Below are 17,011 nucleotides of genomic sequence, written 5' to 3'. Positions count from 1 at the left end.
CTAATAACTTCTTTTGTATTTAATATTGAAAATAAACATTAAAATTACAGTAAAATTTTGAACTGATGAGCTTTCAGCAATTAATATCAAATACTCAGTGTAATTTATTAGTTCCTTCTAAAATTCTTCAAGACCCCTAAAATTGTCCCCTTCCTTAACTGTAAAAACCTAAAGCCTACTGCGTCATTGGCGCTTCACTGAAAACAAATTATATTACAAATATTTTTTTTTCCGTTCTTACATCATTGAAATAAAATTTTGAACTGATGGATCTTTAAACAATTAATATCATTATATATAAAATATTCAATTTGATTTTGTTTATACTTTCCTAAGCTGTTCAAGACACATATAGTTTTCAGTAAAGCGCCATGACGCAGTAGGTTTTAGACTTTCACAGTGAGAGAAGGAGGCGATACCCAAACTCTTGTTTGTAGCGATATTTGTTCGTTTCAAGCGTAATTTGCATGTTCAATTTAAGTTTCACCCGTTTTAATATTTATTTATAATTTACATTAGTATCTATTGTATGTTTGTTTGCATTGATTCTTTATTTATTTTCTGTTCGTTTTAGGTTTCATCTATAGTTCAATAGCAAAATATTTTTTTCGTTTAAAGCTTGATTTACATATTCAATTTTATCATTACTCGCTTTGACATTTATTTATTCATTTTTATTATTACTTGTTGTATGTTTTTTTTGCTATGATTGTTTATTTAATTTCTGCTCGTTTTGGGTTTCATTTATTCTTTAAAAGTAATTTCTGGTCGTTTTGAGTTTGAATTTTAACAAGTATTTTTATCTGCTGATCTTAAGTTTAAAATGGTATTTACTTTTCTTTAAAACACTTCTTTTTCGGAATTTTTTTTTTTAAATTAATTTTTATTCGTTTTTGACTGCAAAAAGTTTCAAGTTTTTAAAAACACCTTATGTCAAAATCAAAATTTTTTTTTCAAAATCAAATGTTCATCAAATTAGTATCAAAGTAACAATATAAAAGTATAAAATGGGTTTGTGTCCACCTTGGAGTTATTATTACCTGATGTTTCAACTATTTTTAACAAAATGACTATCTCAAAATTTTTATCGGATGGGTTTGGGAAAGGAAAAGGCCTGGAGGGGGGATGGGCTAGTTGCTCTTCGATTTCTTTCGACTCTTTAAAGTGAACTAGAACTTTCCATTTTTAATCAAGTGAGCCCTTTCTGCAGTTTATGCGATCATCCCTTCTATAAAAACCATATAACACCCAGGGCATAGCTTACAAAACCTATCCCCGGGCCCTGGGGGATTGTGTCGACCCCGGAATTTTAAAATCTGATGTTTGAAACAATTTAAAAAAAAATGACCGCCTCAAAATTTTTGTGGGGTGGGTTTTGTGAAGAAAAAGGCGTGGAGGGAGGAGGAGTTAGTTGCCCTTCGATCTCTTTTGACTCTGATAACGTGAACTAGAACTTTTAATTTCAAATCAAATGAGCCCTCTCGGAAGTTTATACGAGCATCCCTTCAATAAGAATCATATATGCCACCAGGGCATAACTTGCAGGGCCTGCCCCCATGCCCTGGGGGGTTGTGTCGTCACCGGAGTTTTTGTTGTCTGACCTTTGAACTATCTTAAAAATGGCTATATGAAATTTTTTATCGGATGCATTTGGGAGAAAAAGGCGTGGGGGGGGGATAGTTACCTTCTGATCTCTTTTGACTCTTAAAAAATAAACTAGATCTTTCAATTTCCGATCGAATAAGCCCTCTCTGAAATTTATACGAGCAACACTCCAATAAGAATCATATATGCCACCGGGGCATAACTTGCAGTGCCTGCCCTCATGCCCTGGGGGGTTGTGTCGTCACCAGAGTTTTTATTATCTGACCTTTAAACTATCTTTATAAAAATGTCTGTATGAAATTTTTCATTGGATGCATTTGGAAGATAAGAGGCGTGTGGGGATAGTTGCCTTCTGATCTCTTTTGACTCTTAAAAACTGAACTAGAACTTTCAATTTCCAATCAAATGAGCCCTCTCTGAAGTTTATAAGATCATTTATTCCATATCAGCTATTTATTCCCGCCAAGGATAACTTACAATATCTATCCCGGGCCCTGAAGGATTGTGTCGACTCCAGAGTTTTCGTTATAGGATCTTTGAACCATTTCAAAAATGGCGATCTCAAAGTTCTTATCGGATGGGTTTGAGGAAAATAGGGCGTGGACGGGGAGGGGGTGGTTTAGTTGCAATCTGATCTCTTTTGAATATTAAAAGTGAACAAGAACTTTCAGTTTTCAACCAAATGAACCCTCTCCGAAGTTTATACGAGCCTCCCTTCCATAAGAACCATATATGCCCCCAGAACATTACATACAACGCCGGCCCTCAGGCTCTGGGGGGTTGCGTCGACACAGGAGTTTTTCTTATCTGAACTTCTAACTATTTTTAATGAATTGGCTATCTCAAAATTTTTATCGGATCGGTTTCAAGAAAAAAGGGTGTGAGGGGATAGGTGCCCTCGGATATCTTTTGACTCTTACAAAGTGAATTAGAACTTTTAATTTTCAATCAAAAGAGCCCTCTCTGAAGTATATACGAGCATCCCTTTCAGAAGAACCATATACGCTTCCAGGACAACACTTACAACGCCTACCCCCAGGCCCTGGGGGATTGTGTTGACACCGGAGTATTTGTTATCTAATTTTTGAAAAATTAAAAAAAAACCTTATCTCAAAATTTGTAGTGGTTGGGTTTGGTGTAAAAGGGCGTGGGGGGGCAAGTTGCTCTTCAATCTCTTGAATCTTAAAAAGTGATCTAGAACTTTCAATTTCCAATCAAATGAGCCCTCTCTGAACTTTATACGGGCATCCCTTTCATAAGAACCATATACGCTCCCAGGACAACACTTACAACGCCTACTCCCGGGGCCCTGGGGGGTTGCGTTGGCACCGAAGTTTTTGTTATCTAATTTATGAACAATTTTTAAAAAACTGGTTATCTCAAAATTTGTAGCGGATGGGTTTTTGATTTTCAATCAAAAGAGCCCTCTCTGAAGTTTATACGAGCATCCCTTTCAAAAGAACCATATACACCCCCAGGACAACACTCACAACGCCTACCCCCCGGCCCTGGGGGGTTGTGTCGACACCTAAGGTTTTGTTATCTAATTTTTGAAAAATTAAAAAAACCCTTATCTCAAAATTTGTAGTGGTTGGGTTTGGGGTAAAAGGGCGGGGGGGGGGGGGCAAGTTGTTCTTCAATATCTTGACTCTTAAAAAGTGATCTGGAACTTTCAAATTCCAATCAAATCAGCCCTCTTTGAAGTTTATATGAGCATTCCTTTCATAAGAACCATACATGCCTTCAGGGCATAACTTAGAATGCGTTCCCCTGGGCCCTGGGGGGTTGTATTGAAACCGGATTTTTTTTTTATCCGAGATTTGGACTATCTTTAACAAAATGTCTATCTCAAAATTCTGCATCAGATGAGTTTCACAAAAGAGGGCGTGGAGGGGGGCTAGTTACCCTCTGGTCTCTTTTGAATCTTAAAATGTGAACTCGAATTTTCAATTTTCAATCGAATGGGCCCTCTCTGAAGTTTATACGAGTATCCCTTTCATAAGAACTATATATGCACCAGGGCATAACTTAGAGCACATGCCCCGGGCCCTTGGGGGTTGTGTTAAAACCTGAATTTTTGTTATCTAACTTTTAATTTTTTTAACAAAATGGCTATCTCAAAATTTTTATTTTGGAAGAATTTGTGGGGAAAGGGACGTGGGAGGGGCTAGTTTCCCTCTAATCTCTTTTGGCTCTAAAAACTGAACTAGAAATTTCAATTTCCAATCAAATGCGCCCTTTCTGAAGTTTTTAAGAGAATCCCTTCCATAAGAACCACATATTTCCCCAGGGTATAACTTATAACGCCTTTCCTCGGGGCCTGGGGGACTGTGTGGACCCCGGAGTTTTGTTTATATGGTCTTTGAACTATTTTTAAGAAAATGGATATCTCAAAGATCTTATCGGAGGGGTTTGAGGAAAAAAGGGCATGGGGGGACTAGATACCCCCGATCTCTTTTGACTCTTAAAAAGTAAACTATAACTTTCAATTTGCAATCAAATGAGCCCTCTGAAGTTTATACAAGCATCCCTTTCATAAGAACCACATACGACCCCAGGACAACACTTACAACGCCTACCTCCAGGACCCTCGGGGATTGTGTCGACACCGGAGTTTTTGTTATCTAGTTTTTGGACAATTTGTAAAAAAAAATAGCTATCTCAAAATTTGTAGCAGACGGGTTTGGGGTAAAAAAGGTGGGGGGGGGGGCGGCAGCTGCTCTTCAATCTCCTAACTCTTAAAAGTGATCTAGAACTTTCAACTTACAATCAAATGAGCCCTCTGTGAAGTTTATACGAACATTCCTTTCATAAGAACCATATGTACCTCCAGGGCATAACTTATAATGCGTTCCCCCGAGCCCTGGGGGGTTATATAGACACTGGAGTTTTTCTTATCCGAGTTTTGGACTATTTTTAACAAAATGCCTATCTCAAAATTGTGCACCAGATGGGTTTCAAAAAAGAAGGCATGGAGGGGGGCTAGTTACCTCGGATCTCTTTTGACTCTTAAAATGTGAACTCGAATTTTCAATTTCCAATCGAATGAGCCCTCTCTGAAGTTTATACGAGTTCCCTTTCATAAGAACTATATATACGCCAGGGCAAAACTTAGAGCGCCTGACCCGGGCCCTTGGGGGTTGTGTCGAAACCGGACTTCTTGTTATCTGACCGTTAATTTTTTTAACAAAATGGGTATCTCAAAATTTTTATTGGATGCATTTGGGGGGAAAGGTACGTGGGAGGGGCTACTTTCCCTCTAATTTCTTTTGGCTCGAAAGACTGAACTACAAATTTCAATTGCCAATCAAAGGCACCCTTTCTAAAGTTTTTACGAGCATCCCTTCCATAAGAACCATATATTCCCCCCTTACAACGCCTGCGCTCGGGGCCTGGGGGGCTGTGTCAACCCCGGAGTTTTCGTTATATGATCTTCGAACTATTTTTAAGAAAATGGGTATCTCAAAGTTCTTATCAGAGGGATTTGAGGAAAAAAGGGCTTGGAGGGACTAGGCGCCCTCCGATCACTTTTGACTCATAAAAAGTGAATTAGTACTTTCAATTTCCAATCAAATGAGCCCTCTTTGAAGTTTATACGAGCATCCCTTCCATAAGAACCATATATGCCCCTAGTGCATAACTTACAACACCTTCCCCCGGGCCCTTGGGGGTTGTTTCGATACTAAAATTTTTGTTATATGATCTTTGAACTATTCTTAACAACCTGGCTATCTCAAAATTTTTATCGGATTTATTTGGGAAAAAAGGGCGTAGGGGGGGGGGGGCTGGTTACCGTCCGATATTATTTGACTTAAAGAGTGAACTAGAACTTTCAATTTCCAATCAAATGAGCCTTCTGAAGTTTGTACGAGCATTCCTTCCAAAAGAACCATACATGCCCCCAGGGCAGAGCTTATAAGGCCTGCTCCCAGGCCCTTGGGGGTTGTGTCGACACCGGAGATTTTGTTATCTGACTTTTGAACAATTTTTAACAAACTGGCTATCGCGAAATATTTATCGGATGTATTTGAGAAAAAGGGGCGTGGGGGAGCTACTTGCCCTACAATCTCTTTTGACTCTCAAAAACTAAACAAGAACTTTCAATTTCAAATCAAATGAGCCCTCTCTGAAGTTTTTACGAGCATGTCTTCCACAAGAACCATATATTCCCCCAGGGCATAACTTACAACGCCTGCCCTTGGGCCCTGGGGAGGGGGGCTGTGTTGACCCTGGAGTTTTCGTTATATGGTCTTTGAACTATTTAAAAAAAATGGATATCTCAAAGTTCTTATCTGAGGGGTTTGAGGAATAAAGGGCGTGAAGGGGGGGGAGGGGCAAGGTGCTCTCCGATCTCTTTTGGCTCTTAAAAAGTAAGCTATTAATTTCAATTTCCAATCAAATGAGCTCTCTTTGAAGTTTTTATGAGCATCCCTTCCATTTGAGCTATACATGCCCCTGGGCGTAACTTACAGCACGTGCCCCCGGGCCCTGGGGAATTTTCTGGACACAGGAAATTTTGTTATATAATCTTTGAACTATTTGCAACAAAATGGCTATCTCAAAATTTTTATCTGATGCATTTGGGAAAATAAGATCGTGGGGGGAGGGGCTGGTTACCCTCTGAACTCTTTTGACTTGAAAAGTGAACTAGAACTTTCATTTTCCAATCAAATGACCCCTCTTTCAAGTTTATACTAGCATTTCATCCATAAGAACCATGTATGCCCCCAGGGCATAACTTACAATGCCTGCCCCCGGGCCCTTGGGGGTTGTGTCCGCAGCGGAGTTTTTGTTATCTGACTTTTGAACAATTTTTACCTACATGGTTATCTCAAAATTTTACCGGATGAATTTGGGCAAAAAGGGGCGTGGGGGGGGGGGGTAGTTGCCTTCCAATCTCTTTTGGCTCTAAAAAACTGAACTAGAACTTTCAATTTCCAATCAAATAAGCCCTATATGAAGTTTTTACGAGCAACCCTTCCATGAGAACCATATATCCCCCACGGTATAACTTACAACGCCTGCCCTTGGGCCTCGGGGGGCTTTGTCGACCCTGAAGTGTTTTTTGTATGGTCTTTGAACTATTTTTAAAAAATGGATATCTCAAAGTTTTAATCGGATTAGTTTGAGGGAAAAAGGGCGTGGAGGGAAGGGGGCTAGGTGCCCTCCAATCTCTTTTGACTCTTAAAAAGCGAACTAGAGCTTTCGTATGGCATTCCGAATGACAGTGAAAGAGAAGTTAAAATTTTTAGCCGATATAGTTGAAGGCATACAGTACTTAAGCCAAGCTCAAATACTTCAACGAGACTTAAGATCTGACAACGTCTCTTTTAAGACGAAAATGTCGATGTACCAATTTATTCGAAGGCACGAGAATTGATTGTAAATTTGGGGTTTTTGCAGTAATAAACTATCTAAGAGAAGAATATATCATCTGATGTGCCTTTCAAAGCCTTTTCCAAACACAAAAATTGTATTGCAATTCCAAACAGGTTCCCCTCTTCTGATTGGATTAGATATAGGCCTAAGTTTGCTTATTCAGCTTTATTTATTGATCTTTGTCTTTTGTTTATTATTTATCTTTATTTTCTTATTTATCCAGAAGTTTGCTTGTTTTGTGGGTTTGTATATCTTTTGTGCTTATTTCTTACCACTTATAGGATCATAATGTTAAGTAAAGCCAATTAAAACAACTGGCTAAAGCAATAAGCTTTTGTATTTCCCTTTTGGGAAGATCCTCTGCTATAAGGGAGGGGGGATACATTTGCAGCACTAGCGATTAACATTTTCTGCAAGATTATTGATGGGCATATCGAACGGTATGTTCATTTTTTAGCTTTCAAATTTAAATAAAGGTGTTAATTTACAGAATTGTTAACTAACGTTGTTAGTTAGGAATTTAAATACGGAAGAAAGCCTTAAAATTAAAAGATAAAAGAAAATTTGAAATCCAAAGTGATGGGTTTGTAGATTAGTATATAATTTCCTTTTGTACTCAAAATTAAATAAAGAAAAATTCACTTTTCTTCCAAAATTCACTATTCGCTTTGAAAATTAAAACAAACTGAAAATACCATACAAGTGCTGGAGGAGGGTGGGTTATTCCCACTCTCACACTTTTTACGATAAAGTTTGCTTTACCGAAAGCAGATTTAAAGAAGCAAAAAAACATTAACCCTTGTAAGTGTTTATTGGTCAATTGTCTTTCAGAATATTATATCTCAAAATGTTGCTATTGTTAAAAAATAGTTTTTGGTAAATGTTTTGTAGCTAAAACAAATGTAAATTAATACACCCTTGAGCATTCAAGGCACTATGATAAAAAATATTTTTTAGTGCCTTACTCTCGAGTCAGAATATTCGTTCCTGTAGCTCTGGGTGAAAAAGTATGGTTTTAGCATGCCTAGCGGGGGTTCGATGAGGCAGTAGCCCCCTAATACAAAGGATAGTTGATGCTCATTTTATTCCTTAGTTTTTCTTTAATTCTTAGTGCTAGAACTCTTCGTTGATGGCAGCAGCGATTAGTACATTCGGAAAGAGCGTAGAAAGGAGCATCGACTGGTATTTTCATCTTTAATTTGGGGAATTAATATACAAAACCCCTAATTTTACCTTCAATCAAGGCCGTGCCTAGGGGGTTAGGGGGTTTGAACCTCTCCCTCCCGCCGAAATGTTTGTCCGACTCGTAAAAACGCAACAAAAATGAATATAAACAAATTTTAATGCGCTTTTTGAAGTTTTTTTGTAACACACTGAAAAAATCTTTTTGTACCCCCCCCCCACAAAAAAAATCATGGATGCGACTCTGTCTTCAATTCTATCTATTTTGGGAGAAGGATTTTATCAAAGGATCAAAACTATAAAAAAGTGTCCTCGTATTTAATTTTCCATATTTTTTCATTTTTACACATGATTCACAAATAAGTGAGGCATTGTTAAAGTCAGAGGACCAATTAAAGTAAACATTAAAAAGTAATGAACGGTGCTTTAAAACAGTCATATCTGGATAATTACTTATCTCATTTCTATTGGAACATTGCTTCACTTTGCCCCCTGTCCCTTTTGGATAAATATACAGCCTACTTATATTTTATAATAGGAATAACTATTTAGGAATAATACAAGCAAATATTTATGGCTGTTGCAGATAATTTTCAGAATTTCTTAGTGCTGTACTCAAATGGTCTGCAGTACTTAAGCATACTTCAAACCAAACTATAATATCAATAAGATTTAAATCAGAATAATTTACCATTCCTGAATGAAGTTCAAATGACGGTTCGTCCTAGCCTAAAGTTTTTTTTTCACAGCGCGTTTTAAATTTTTAGTTACTATAGGCTAGTGTTTGTTCTTTACAAAACCCCTGTCTTTTCGCCAAATGGCACGCTGGAAAATGGTCCAACAAAAAACATTATTCCTAAAAGTGTTTTCAAAACGGATATGAATGTATGAGAAAATTTTCGCAGCAAATTACCTATTTTAGTTTCCAAGCATTTTAAAAAGTAATACACAAAAACCAAAGAATTAAAAAAACTCACTCTTATTATACAAAATTGTATATCACACTTTATCTATATATCCTAGCACAATCATAAATAACTACAAATCCCTTTTCATGTCATTGTACAATATTGAACTGAAACCAAAATTACGAAATGAAATAAACTGTTCTCCTTAAAGACAAAGGCTATAATCCACGTCATTTCAAATGGCCGTATTTCAAGAGAATAACATTAAAAGGAATTGGAATATAAACGGGATAACTTTTTATGTTTGGTTTTAGATTTATATTAATAAAAAAGATTTTGATGACTCTACTACCCCTCTCCACCTTTTAAATTTAATTTTTCTGTTGTAATCTTGCCACTATTATAAGAATTCTCATGACCCCAAGATAATTTGGGTTTTAATGAACATCAGATGAAAGATATCGGACGTCTAGCATGAAGAGTATCGGACGAATATCGGAAGGATATTGGAAGGATATCGTCTCAGATGAAGGATATCGGAAGAATTGAAATCCAATCTACGATGGGTTGTAGTCTGGGCCAAGCCTTGCAGCTAGGAACGAGGGGTGAAAAATTTAAGTTTTATATCCAGTAGTAGTTTAGGCTTCATAATATGGGGGGAGGGAGATAAAATGAAAGGAATTTGATGCCAGGAAACCTGGGGGAGGGGTAGTTTCTCCCATGCCCAGTCCCAGAGCCACCACTGCTTCTATCACAAATTGTCTTCTATCACTCACTACATTTTAAGGATTTTCTTTGGGAACAATGAGTTTTGGGAGTTTAAACAAATCGTTAGCCCCGTTGGCTTGGTGCAGCGATGATTTGCCAGTAGCTTTAGCAGTAATATGGTTTGAATTCCTGAAATAAGTAGGATAAACTAAATTAACTTCTAAAATAAAGCTAAATTAATTTAATCATGCTAATTTTGTAGTTTGAAGACACGGGAAAAGTTGATCAGATAATAGAAATACTGAAAACCTAGGGCGTTTTGAAATACCCACTACCCGGACATTGTAGGGGATATGGGATAAATAATTGGCTAAAGAGCCCAGATTTGGGGTTGGGCCAAATACTATTTAAGGTCTAGATAAAAGACAAACTGCGCCTTGACCTGTTCTTTGTAAGTACATTAAATTAAAAAAAAAAAAAAACAGTTTTTACAACTTAAAGTAAGGAGCAACATAAACACCTAAAACGGACAGAAATTATTAGGTTCATGAAGGGGGTTGCCCCCTTCTCAGCACCTTGCTCTTCACGCTAAAGTTTCTTAGCGCTTTTAAAAAAGCGTGTTATTCTTATAATTAAACAGCCCTTGTGTTTCAGGAGTCATTCTTAAAGAAGTGGGATAGAATTGAAACTTTAGTGTAGAGAGCGAGTTGTTGAAGAGGGGGTCAACCCCCTTCATATACGTAATAATTTCTGCTCGTTTTAAGTATTAATGTTGCTCCTTATTTTCAGTTGAAAAAACTTGTTTTTTCAATTTGATTTCTGATTGTTTTTGAAATAATACAAGGAAATGTGGCCCCACCTCCATAGAGATAACCCCTCTCCACGGAAATATCTTCTAGGGTCATGTGATACCAAAAGGCATAGTTATCGGGCCTTTTAACTATAATGAACAAAATGGCTATATCAAAATTATGATTGGATGATTTTGGATAAAAAGGGGCAGAGGAGGGGGCCTAGTTGCCCTCCAATTTTTTTGTTCATTTGAAAATGGCACTAGAGCTTTTATTTTCCGTTCGAATGAGCCCTCTCCCGGGAGTCTAGGACTCCCGCTTCCCTGATATATGGTTTTTATAACCCATTCAAAAATAAGTAATCATAAAAGGCGCATTTGTTTCAAATTTCACAAAAAAATTATTTCACAAAGTAATCAAAAATATGCACGCATCCGGGATCTTTCATCTGGCAAAAAATACTAAGTTTCACATTTTTTCAGATAGGCGCTTGAAGCCTCTACAGTGGGGTTCTCTGACACATTGAATCTGATGGTGCCATTTTGATTAAGATCATTTGACTTTTAGGGGGTGTTTCTCCCTTTTTTCAAAAATCAGCAAAATTTCTCAGGCTCGTAACCTTTGATAGGTAGGACTAGACCTAATTAAAATTATATATTTGAAATCACCATAAAACTCCAATTCTTTCGATATATCTATTGGTATCAAAATTGCTTACTTACAGTTCGTTACCATGAACTGTTAGACTATTACCCGGTACTTTTGGGACGGGCCAGATTGCTTCGATTGTAAGTTTATTTGTTGGTATGTTTGTCTGTCTGTAAATCATATTAGTGCCATATTCTTATTGTATTCCTTGAGCAATACATATGTAATATTATATAATAAAGAGACAATATCCTCGTTCAAGACTCAGCACAATCTTTGCCTAATTATAACTATCTTAGTGTAACCCTCTCTATCTTGGGTCTTCGAAATCAGCAAGGTACGAGTGCTAGATATGGTTGGTCAAGAGCATGTAGTTAATTAGCATCAGTTCAATACGCATCCGTTCAGGGCGCTAGAATCTGAGAAAGAGATTTCACAGCTAAGGTCGGGTTAATGGAGTAGCCGTTAAAAAAGGAAAAAAAACGAGGGCATCAAAAGAAAATAATATTCCGGTCTGTATCCACACACTTTCAACAATCCTCAGATTTTGTACAGTTCTCCCATAAATTATTTCATAATTATCCCGCTTCCCTGATATATGGTTTTTATAACCCATTCAAAAATAAGTAATCAAAAAAGGCGCATTTGTTTCAAATCAAACAGTTCGTGGTAACGAACTGTAAGTAAGGAGCGACCCGGCTCAATGGTAACCGAAACTCTAGAAAACGGGGTTTTTGATACCAATAGATATATCAAAAGAATCAGATTTCAATGTTGATTTCAAATATATAATTTTCATCAAGTTTAGTTCTACCCATCAAAAGTTACGTGCCTGAGAAAATTTGGCTGGTTTTAAAAAAAAGAGAGAAAGACCCTTTGACAATGATAGAACCTTTATGACAATCACATAATTATATTCAACGTTGCAGAGAACCCTACTTCAGAGGTTTCAAGCTTATACCTACAAAAATGCAGAATTTTACATTTTTTGCCAGAAAATTGATCACGGATGCGTGTTTATTTGTTTTTCTTTTCCCCAGGGGTGATAGTATTAATCCAGTGGTACTAGAATATCGTGGGAAGGCTCATTGGAACGGAAATTAAAAGTTATAGTGCCCTTTTTAAATGACAAAAAAAATGGAGGGCAACTAGGCCCCCTCCCATGCTTATTTTTTTCCCAAAGTCACCCGATCAAAATTTTGAGATAGCCATTTTGTTCAACATGGTCGAAAATATGATAAATATGTCTTTTAGGATGACTTAATCCCCGAAGTACCCAGAGGAGGGCTAAAAGTTATGAACTTTACCCAATGTTAACATATAGTATTGGTTATTCGGAAGTATACAGAAGTTTTCAGGAGGTTTTTTTTGGTGTTTGTGGGTGGTATGGGTGGTTCGGGGGTTATGTTGGAGGATCTGTCCATGAAGGAAGTTTTCATGGGGGAAGGGAAATTGCCATGAAGGGGCGCCGGACTTGCCAGCATTATTTATTGGTTATTGGGAAGTATACAACCATTTTCAGGAAGGATTTTTTCTGGAGGGGGGGCTAGAGGAGGGGGTTACTCTGGAGAATATTTCCGTAGAGGATGTTTATTTGGGGTAAGGGAAATGTCTATGAAGGGGGCACCGGATTTCCAAGCATTATTTAAAAAACGAGCAGAAATTAAATAAAAAAAACAACTGTTTTCAACTGAAATGTAAGAAGGAATATTAGAACTTAAAACGAACAGAAATTATAACATATGTGAGGGGGGTCTCCCCCAAGTCAAGACCTCGCTCTTTACGCTACAGTATTTTTTAGTGATTTCAACATAGATATCTATTATAATTAAAAGGCCATTTTTATTCAGGGGTATGTTTATAATAAATTTTTTTAAATTTTAACGTAAAAAGCTTCTTATTTACTATGGGGAGAACCCCCTCATATACGTAATAACATATACGTAATAAAAAAAAACAATAAAAAAACAAGCGATACGGCTCAATAGTAATCGAAACTTTTAAAAACGGAATTTTGATGTCAATAAATGTATCAAAAGAATGTGTTTATAATGCTGATTCTAAATATATAAATTTTATTAAGTTTAGTGTTACACATCAAAGACCATGAGCCTGAAAAAATTTACTCGATTTTTTAAAGAGGGGGAAACATCCCCTACAAGTGAAAGAATTTTAATGAAAATCACACCGTCAGATTCAGCGTATCAGAAAACCCTATTACATAGGTTTCAAGCTCATATCTGCAAAAATCTGCAACTTTGTATTTTTTGCCAGAAGAAAAATATACGAATATAGAAGTTATTTACGTAAGTTAATTTGTAAAGACATCCATTTAGCAAAAGAAAAGTAAAATTTTTATGCAAATAAAAGCTGCATTAACTAAAAAACGATCAGAAATTAAATAAAAAAAAACAAGTTTTTTAAACTGAAAGTAAGGAGCGACATTAAAACTTAAAACGAACAGAAATTATTCCGTATATGAAAGGGGCTGTCCCCTCCTCATCGTCTCGCTCTTTACGCTAAAGTTTGACTCTGTCTCACAACTTTATTTTTTAATACAATAAAAAACTTTAGCGTAAAGAGCGAGGCGTGGAGGAGGGGACAGCCCCTTTCATATACGGAATAATTTCTGTTCGTTTTAAGTTTTAATGTCGCTCCTTACTTTCAGTTTAAAAAACTTGTTTTTTTTATTTAATTTCACAAAAAATTGAATATTGTATAAACAGAAACTTGTAAAACTGGGTGTCTACATAATTTCAAATTTCTGTTTGTAAAGTGCTGGTGCCTATTTTCATTAATTAATTAAAAAAACTTTCCGAAAAAGGAGTTTTTGAAAGAAAAGTAAAGGCCATTTTAAACTTAAGATATGTAGATACAAATACCTGTTAAAATTCAAACTCAAAACGTCCAGAAATTACTATTAAAGAATAAATGAAACCCAAAACGAACAGATATTAAATAAACAATCATAGCAAAAGAGCATACAACAAGTAATAATATGAATGAACAAATATATCTTAAAGCGAGCAATGCTTAAATTGAATTTGGAAATCAAGCTAAAAACGAAAAAAAAATTTTGCTATTGAAGTATAAATGAAACCCAAAAACGAACAGAAATTAAATAAAGAATCAATGCAAACAAAGATACAATAGATACTAATGTAAATTAGTAAATAAATCTTAAAACGAGTGAAACTTAAATTGAATATGCAAATCAAGCTTGAAACGAAGAAAAATCGCTACAAACAAGAGTTTGGTTACCGCCTCTTTCTCTCACTGTGAAAGTCTAAAATCTACTGCGTCATTGGTGCTTTACTGAAAACATATTTTATTACAAATACTTTCTTTTCCATTTAAAGTTGAAAATAAACTTTAAAATTACAGTAAAATTTTGAACTGATGAGCTTTCAGCAATTAATATCATTATATATCAAATATTCATTTCAATTCATAAGTTCTTTCTAAAATTCTGCAAGACTCCTAAAATTATCCTGTACCTTAACTGTAAAGAGCTAAAGCCTGCTGGCTCATTGGCGCTTCACTGAAAACGAATTATATTACAAATATGTTCTTTTCAAGTTCTTACAGCACTGAAATAAAATCTTGAACTGATGGATCTTTAAACAATTAATACCATTATATATTAAATATTCAATTTGATTTTGTTTATACTTTCCAAGACTGTTCAAGACACATATAGTCTTCAGTAAAGCGCCATGACGCAGTAGGTTTTAGAACTTCACGGTGAGAGAAGGAAGCGATACCCAAACTCTTGTTTGTAGCGATTTTTGTTCTTTTCGAGCTTGATTTGCATATTCAATTTAAGTTTCACTCGTTTTAAGATTTATTTATTCATTTACATTAGTATCTATTGTATGTTGGTTTTCATTGATTCTTTATTTAATTTCTGTTCGTTTTTGGTTTCATTTATGCTTCAATAATAAAATGTTTTTTTTTCGGTTTAAGCTTGATTTGCATATTCAATTTAAGCATTAATCGCTTTAAAATTTATTTATTCATTTATATTATTACCTGTCGTATGTTTTTTCGCTATGGTTGTTTATTTAATTTCTGTTCGTTTTGAATTTCATTTATTCTTTAATAGTGATTTTTGGTCGTTTTGAGTTTCAATTTTAACAGGTTTTTGTATCTGCTGATCTTAAGTTCAAAATGGTTTTTACTTTCTTTAAAAAACTTCTTTTTCGGAAAGTTGTTTTTAAACTAATTAATAAAACTTTATTTCTAAGTTTTTAAAAATACCTTATTTCAAAATCAAGCTTTTTTTTCAAAATTAAATGTTCATCAAAGTAGTATCAAAGTAACAATATCAAAGTTAAAAAATGGGTTTATGTCCACCTCAGAGTTTCTATTACCTAATGTTTTAGCTATTTTTATCAAAATGGCTTTTCTCAAAAAAATTATCGAATGGGTTTGGGGAAGAAAAGGCGTGGCGGGGGAGGGGCTAGTTGCCCTTTGATTTCTTTTGGCACTTTAAAGTGAACCAGAACTTTGCATTTTCAATCAAATGAGCCCTTTCGGAAGTTTATACGAGCATCCCTTCCATAGGAACCATATAACACCCAATAGATAACCTACAACACCTGTCCCACCGTCCTGGGGGTTTAAGTCGACCTCGGAGTTTTAATATCTTATATTTGAAAATATTTTTAACAAAATGGCCTCCTCAAAATTTTTATCAGACAGGTTTGGGGAAGAAAAAGCGTGGAGGGGGGAGGGGCTACTTGCCCTCCAATCTCTTTTGACTCTGAGAACGTGAACTAGAGCTTTTAATTTCAAATTAAATGAGCCGCTCTAAAGTTTATACGAGCATCCCTTTCATAAGAAGTATGTACGGTCCCAGGACATAACTTACAACACCTGCACCATGGCCCTGGGGGTTCTGTCGACACCAGAGTTTTTGTTATCTGACCTTTGAACTATTTTTAGAAAATGGCTACTTCAAAATTCGTATCAGATGGGTTTGTGGAAAGAAGGGCGTGGGGTGGGGCTAATTGCCCTTCAATCTCTTTTGACTTTAAAAAATTGAATTTGAACTTTCAAATTCCATTCAAATGAGCCCTCTTTGAAGTTTATACGAGTATCCCTTCCATAAGAACCGTATATGCCACCAGGACATAACTTGCAGTGCTTGCCCCCGGGCCCAGGGGGGTTGTGTTTACAAAGGAGTTTTTGTTATCTGACCTTTTAAAATTTTTTAACAAAATGGCTACATCAAAATTTTTATCAGATGCATTTGGGGGAAAAGAGGCGTAGGGGCTTAAAAAAATGAACTAGAACTTTCAATTTCCTATCAAATGAGCCCTCTCTGAAGTTTATACGAACATCCATTCCATAACAGCTATATATGCCCACCGGGCATAACTTACAACGCCTACCCCTGGCCGTGAAGGATTGTCTCGACACCGGAGTTTCCGTTATATGATCTCTCAACCATTTTGAAAAAATGACTCTCTTTAGTTCTTATCGGATGGGTTTGAGGAAAATAAGGCGTTGACGGGGGGGGGGGGTTAGTTGCCCTCATAAATCTTAAAAAGGGAAAGAGAACTTTCGATTTCCAATGAAATAAGCCCTCTCCGAAGTTTATACGAGCATCCCTTCTATAAGAACCATATATGCACCCAGAGGGTTACTTACAACGCTTGCCTCCAGGCTCTGGGGGGTTGCGTCGACACAGAAGTCTTTTCTTATCTGACCTTTGAACTATTTTTAACGAAATGGCCATCTTAAATTTTTATCGGATGGGTTTGGGGACAAAAGGGTGTGCGGGGG

At 36.2% G+C, this 17,011-nt stretch overlaps 1 protein-coding gene across 1 annotated transcript in view; it reads right to left on the bottom strand.

The window, feature by feature from the left end:
* Positions 1–9,221, bottom strand: part of LOC148948330 (uncharacterized) — a 211,238-nt gene extending 202,017 nt beyond the window's left edge. The window contains exon 1 of the mRNA XM_089093886.1: positions 9,144–9,221. The gene's annotated coding sequence lies outside the window, so the exon portion shown is untranslated. The remainder of the gene's footprint in view (positions 1–9,143) is intronic.
* Between the last annotated feature and the right edge of the window lie 7,790 nt (positions 9,222–17,011).

This window comes from Artemia sp. Qi Xiang Cuo, chromosome 9 (genome assembly GCF_049724085.1).
Source record: "Artemia sp. Qi Xiang Cuo chromosome 9, ASM4972408v1, whole genome shotgun sequence".
Lineage (NCBI taxonomy): Eukaryota > Metazoa > Arthropoda > Branchiopoda > Anostraca > Artemiidae > Artemia > Artemia sp. Qi Xiang Cuo.
Note: the sequence above shows the minus strand (reverse complement) of the source record. Positions and strands in the feature narration are given on the sequence as shown.